A 6,369-nucleotide genomic window follows, 5' to 3' on the forward strand; every position below is an offset into this window, starting at 1 on the left:
CCAGAGAGATCTGGACCCCCCTGAGCTACAGCCCCCAGCTCGGGATCACAGGGCTGGGGGAGGGGAGGTTACGTGGGGCTGTGGGAAGCAGTCGGGCTCTCACCTGGAGTCTGACCAGGGAGGCTGCACAGACAGACAGAGCCAGACCCCAGGGTTCCCCACAGCCGGGCTGGGCTCGAGGCTGGCCAGGATGGACCCTGCTTCGCCCTCATTGTCCCGGGCTGCCCTAAGGCCCCTAGGCCGGGCGCCCGCTAACGACTGAACCTGGCTGTGCCCGCGCAGGGAGTGTCCCTGCCAGGGCTGGGCGAGGGGCCCTGATCCCTGCGAGTGGACGAGTCTCCCTCAGGGGTGTCTCTGGGGGACTCGCTGCCCGGAGCTCGCGGGGGGGCTGCAGGCCCAGAGGGCCAGTCCAGGGGGCGGTGAGGCTGCGTGGCTCACCCTGGAGGCAGAGCGGGACCCCCTGGGGGGCTGGCCCAGTGAAGGGGCCTCCCAGAGACCGTCCCAAAGCTGGGGGCGCAGCCCTGACCCTGTGGGTCTGTGACAGGGGGCTAAGCTGGAGGGCGGCTGGGCGGGACACGGCTGGGCTGGAAGGTGGGTGGCTTAGATGGGAATGGGGCTGGAAAGTACCTGGGTTGGACGGGGGCAGGATTGGATCAGACGGGGCGGGGCTGGAGAGGGCCTGGGTTATACAGGGGTGGGGCCAGCCCCCCACCCCCACGGCAGGGCCGGAGTCGCCCCAGGGCCAGCGCGGTCGTTACCTCCTCGGAGCCAGAGCCGGAGCCGAAGATGAGCAGGTCGAAGGGGATGGCGGCCACCATGTCGATGAGGAACCAGCCCTTGAAGTAGTGGATGGCGATGCGGCCCGGGTGGCTCACCACCTCCTCGTTGGAGTTGACGTAGGTGGTGCGGAAGTTGATGACAATGTCGATGAGGAACATGATGTCCACCAGCAGGTCCACCACGGTGAGCGGGCTGCAGGAGTAGCCGCAGGTGTGCCGCAAGTCCTCCTGCTGATCGTTGAGCAGGAAGGCGGCTGAGTAGGGCGTGAAGACGGCCGTGTAGATGACCAGCAGCAGGATGAGCCAGTCCCACACCGCCTTGAAGGGGCTGTAGTGCAGGATGGTCCATTTGTGGATGCGCGGTGCCTGCAGCTTGTACTCCGGGAGCACATCGGCCCCGAGGGACAGGACCTGCGGGGACACAGGGCTGGGGAGCCGGGCGACGAGCCTGCCGGGCAGGGCCATGGGCATCACGCGGCACACCCAAAGCCGGGCTCCCAGCATGCAATGCTCCAGTCTGCCCGAGACCCCGCCCGCTCCCTGAGTACCACGCCGGCCGCTCGGCCCCCGTCCACTCCCTGAGCACGGCACCTCCCCCCTAAATCCCCCCATTCCCTGAGCACGGTGCCCCCGGCTGAGCCCCCCACCCTGCTCCCTGAGCACGGCACTCCCCAAACACAGCACCCCCCCCGCTAAGCCCCCGTCCACTCCCCAAGAACGATGCCCCCTGTTGAGCTGCCCCCTCCAGTACGGTGCCCCCTGCTGAGCCCCTAAATTTAAATTAAATAAATTAAAAATTAAATTAATGGAGATATCCTATCTCCTAGAACTGGAAGGGACCTTGAAAGGTCATTGAGTCCAGCCCCCTGCCTTCACTAGCAGGACCAAGTACTGATTTTGCCCCAGATCCCTAAGTGGCCCCCTCAAGGATTGAACTCACAACACTGGGTTTAGCAGACCACTACTCAAACCACTGAGCTATCCCTCCCCCCTCATGCCCTTTGGCCCAGTGCCTCCTACCGCTGCACTGGGGCCAGCACTGACTGAGAGGGGATGGTGCTCCCAGGCCTGGTCTCTGCGTCCCTGAGCCGTCCTTTGCTGCCCCCCATCTAAGAGCTGCACCCAGTGCAGGGTGGGAGCAGGGCCGGTGCTGAGGACCCCACAGACAGACGGCCCTGCACCTCTCGAGCACCCGGGCAGCACATCAGCTGTGTCTGGGGTGTGTGCGGGTGATGGCCACACAAACTGGGCCCCTGCCCAGGAGCACGGGGGGCTACCGGTGCGCCAGGAGCATTAATTCGGAAGCAGCTGCGCTGCTGAACTGTGACATTACTGACATTAACTGGGACCGTATAGATCATTGTTGCAATCAAGGTCCTGTAGAGGCACCAAATCTTGTACAAAGGGGGTCCAATAAGGTGTCTATGACAAGGTTCTGGTTGGCTGGTTATGATGATGCTCTCTGGGTGCATGGATCATTTTTGTATTTAAAGTTACAATTATTGGCGCTATACTGTCTGTGACGGTGCCCCCAATAAGGCTTTATGGAATATGCTTATGAACGTATATGTGACATAACTGGAATATGTTTTATGTTACATGGCACATGTAGCCTATCTCTGTAAAGGTTATGATCCACTGAATCTATTCATCCTATTTGTATGCATGTGTCATTGTTGTATTCGAAGTTATTAATATTGGCTGTGTACTGGTTTGATTTTAAATAACCTTAGTAAAGCTTTTGGGCAGCTTCTTGAGAAAAGTGCAAATTAAGTGCCCAATCAAAAACCATTTAAGCCAACAATGAACTTGAAGATGCCAGTCCACATCTGAGCCTTCCCAGGAATGTGGCTTGGCTGGTAAAAACTGAGTCCTGTATGGACATGTGACTTGCCCATGTGACTCCAAAACTCCATCTTGGAGCTGGACTTTGCATAGGAGAGAGGAGGGGGTCTCCGCTCACAAGAGAAAGTCTATTTATACCCCTGGGAGAGCCCTCTATTTTGTCCTCAGCTGGCTCGAGAGAGAGCCTCTCCACCCCCCAGGATACCTGAAAGAGACTGGAACAAAGGACAGTAACTACAGTGGGTGTGAGTGATTGCTGGACCCAGAATAGAAGGAGATTAGTCTGTAAAAGGAAGCTTACTGGGTGAGGATTTTATCTATATTCAGTTTCTTAGACATAGACTTGCGTGTTTTATTTTATTTTACTTGGTAATTCACTTTGTTCTGTCTGTTACTACCTAGAACCACTTAAATCCAACTTTCTGTATTTAATCAAATCACTTTTTACTTATTAATTAACCCAGAATATGTGTTAATACCTGGGGGGGGGGGCAAACAGCTGTGTATATCTCTCTATCAGTGTTATAGAGGGCGAACAATTTATGAGTTTGCCCTGCATAAGCTTTATATAGAGTAAAACGGATTTATTTGGGGGTTGGACCCCATTGGGAGCTGGGCATCTGAGTGTTAGAGCCAGGAACACTTTTAAAGCTGCTTTCGGTTAAGCCTACAGCTGTTAGGGGACGTGGTTCAGACCTGGGTCTGGGTTTGCAGCAGGCTAGCGGGTCTGGCTCAAACCAGGCAGGGCACTGAAGTCCTAAGCTGCCAGGGCAGAAAGCAGGGGCAGAAGTAGTCTTGGGACATCAGTTGGCAACACCAAGGGGGTTTCTGTGATCCAACCCGTCACACTCTCTGTATTTCAAACTTATGCTGTGCTTCTGGGTGACACCCCAGACAATTTGGTGTCAGCTCGGCCTAGCCTGCTTGATGGCCCATTAAGGATCATCAACTATACAACTGACCCATTGAGAGAAGGCAGATACGCCTTGTAACTCAGCAAGGCAGGGACAGGCCTAGGGACCGAACTCTAAGGTTTTTCTATGCCACGTGCTGGGTAGCTTGTGTTTGGAACAAAAGAAGCACAGGCCACATGGCAAGAGACTATAAAAGGCTGCTGCATCTCCTCCATCTTGTCTTCAATCCTGCTTCTGACCTCTGGAGGGACTTTGCTACAAACTGAAGCTTTGAACAAAGGACTGAAGGACCCATCCCAGCTGGGGATGTTCCAGAGACTTGATTTGAACCTGCAGTTTATTCTATCACTGCTGCAAGCCTGAACCAAGAACTTTGCCATCACTGTATGTCATTGATTCCATTTAACCAATTCTAACTCGCATCTCTATCTTTTTCCTTTTATGAATAAACCTTTAGATTTTAGATTCTAAAGGATTGGCAATAGCGTGATTTGTGGGTAAGATCTGATTTGTATATTGACCTGGCTCTGGGGCTCGGTCCTTTGGGATCAAGAGAACCTTTTTTCTTTTACTGCGGTATTGGTTTTCATAACCATTTGTCCCCATAACGAGTGGCACTGGTGGTGATACTGGGAAACTGGAGTGTCTAAGGAGATTGCTTGTGAGACTTGCGGTTAGCCAGTGGGGTGAGACCAAAGTCCTCTCTGTCTGGCTGGTTTGGTTTGCCTTTGTGTGCAAAGGAACCCCAGCCTTGGGCTGTAACTGCCCTGCTCTAAGCAATTTGTCCTGAATTGGCACTCTCAGTTGGGTCCCACCAAAGCCAGCATCGGTACAGTCATTAAACAATGTCATCCAGGCATCTGCTACAACAGTAGTACCGTAGAACTTTGTCCAGCAAGAGAAGCTACCCTTGGATCTATCAGAGATATCCATTGAAAATGTACTGGAAAAAGCAAGGACTTCATCCCAATAAAGGCTTGGACCTGCTTTGTGGTTTGCGGGGTGGGCCAGTCTCTGATCACCTCCACTTTGGCTGGTTCCGGCTTTAGGCAGCCGCTCCCCACCCGGTGACCTAGGTAGGATACCTCAGCCATCCCCACCTTGCACCTCTCAGGTTTTACGGTCAGCCCAGCCTCCTGGAGTCGGTCCAGCACTTGTTTGACCTGGGACATGTGGTCCTCCCAGGTCTGGCTAAAGACGCAGATGTCGTCAATATACGCCACGGCAAAACTCTCCATCCCCCTCAGTAGCTGATCCACCAGGCGCTGGAAGGTGGCCGGCGCTCCCTTGAGGCCGAAAGGCAGGGTCAGGAACTCATAGAGCCCCAGGGGGGTGATAAAGGCCGATTTCAGCCTGGCATCGGCATCCAGCGGCACTTGCCAGTAGCCCTTTGTAAGATCCATGGTGGTAAGGTACCGAGCGCCTCCCAGCTTGTCTAGGAGCTCGTCAGGCCTGGGCATGGGGTAGGCATCGGCTACAGTGATGGCATTGAGCTTCCGATAGTCCACACAGAGCCAGATCGACCCGTCCTTTTTGGGGACCAGCACCACTGGTGAGGCCCAAGGACTGGAAGATGGCCGGATCACCCCCAAAGCCAGCATGTCATTGACCTCTCTTTCCAGGTCCTGAGCAGTTTTCCCTGTGACTCGGAAGGGGGAGCATTTTATAGGCAGGTGCGATCCTGTCTGCACCCAGTGGACAGTCAGATTAGTGCGTCCCGGCTGGTTGGAAAACAGCTGTCCGTACAGATGCAGCACCCCTCTGATCTCAGCTTGCTGGGCCGGGCTCAGCTGATCAGAGAGGGGAATTGCTTCCAGGGGGAAACCAGCTCTTGTCCCAGGGAATAGATCTGCTAAAGGGTCATCTCCCTGCTCCTCCCAATGTCCACACACGGCCAATACCACATTCCCCCTGTCATAATATGGCTTCATCATATTCACATGGTAAACCCGGTGGTGGTGTGCCCGGTTCGACAGCTCCACCACATAGTTTACCTCGTTTAGTTGCTTGACAACCTTGAAGGGCCCTTCCCAGGCGGCCTGGAGTTTGTTTTTCCTCACTGGGATGAGGACCATCACCTGATCCCCGGTGGCAAAGGCGCGGGCCCGCGCTGTGCGGTCATACCAGACCTTTTGCTTTCTCTGGGCTCGGGCCAGATTCTCCCTGGCCAGGCCCATGAGCTCGGCAAGTCTTTCCCGGAAGGTCAGGACATACTCCACCACCGACTCTCCATCGGAAGTGGCCTTCCCCTCCCATTCGGCTCTCATCAGGTCTAGGGGCCCCCTTACCCGCCTTCCATATAACAGTTCGAAAGGTGAAAAGCCGGTAGACTCCTGGGGTACCTCCCTGTACGCGAACAGCAGGTGAGGTAAGTACTTGTCCCAGTCCTGCGGGTGCTGGTTCATAAATGTTTTCAGCATCATTTTTAGCGTCCCATTGAACCTCTCCACCAGCCCGTTGGATTGGGGGTGATACGCCGAGGCCCAGTTGTGCCGGACCCCACATTTCTCCCACAAGCACCGGAGTAGGGCCGACATGAAGTTGGACCCTTGGTCCGTCAAGACTTCCTTGGGGAACCCCACTCGGCTGAAAATGGTCAGCAGCGCATCTGCCACAGTGTCTGCCTCGATGGACGATAAGGGCACTGCCTCGGGGTAGCGGGTGGCGAAATCTACCACCACCAGAATGTATTTCTTCCCTGACCGGGTCGTCTTGCTGAGAGGTCCCACTATGTCCATGGCCACCTTCTGGAAAGGCTCCTCTATGATGGGCAAAGGTCTCAACGCCGCTTTCCCCTTGTCCCGGGCCTTCCCCACCCTCTGACAGGGGTC

The 6,369-nt window shown here is 55.3% G+C and overlaps 1 pseudogene; it reads right to left on the reverse strand.

The window, feature by feature from the left end:
- Positions 1 to 758: 758 nt before the first annotated feature.
- On the reverse strand, positions 759 to 1,280 carry LOC112123193 (annotated as a pseudogene).
- Between the last annotated feature and the right edge of the window lie 5,089 nt (positions 1,281 to 6,369).

The sequence above is a fragment of the Terrapene carolina genome, unplaced genomic scaffold, assembly GCF_002925995.2.
Source record: "Terrapene carolina triunguis isolate 2854851 unplaced genomic scaffold, T_m_triunguis-2.0 Scaffold24488, whole genome shotgun sequence".
Classification (NCBI taxonomy): domain Eukaryota; kingdom Metazoa; phylum Chordata; order Testudines; family Emydidae; genus Terrapene; species Terrapene triunguis.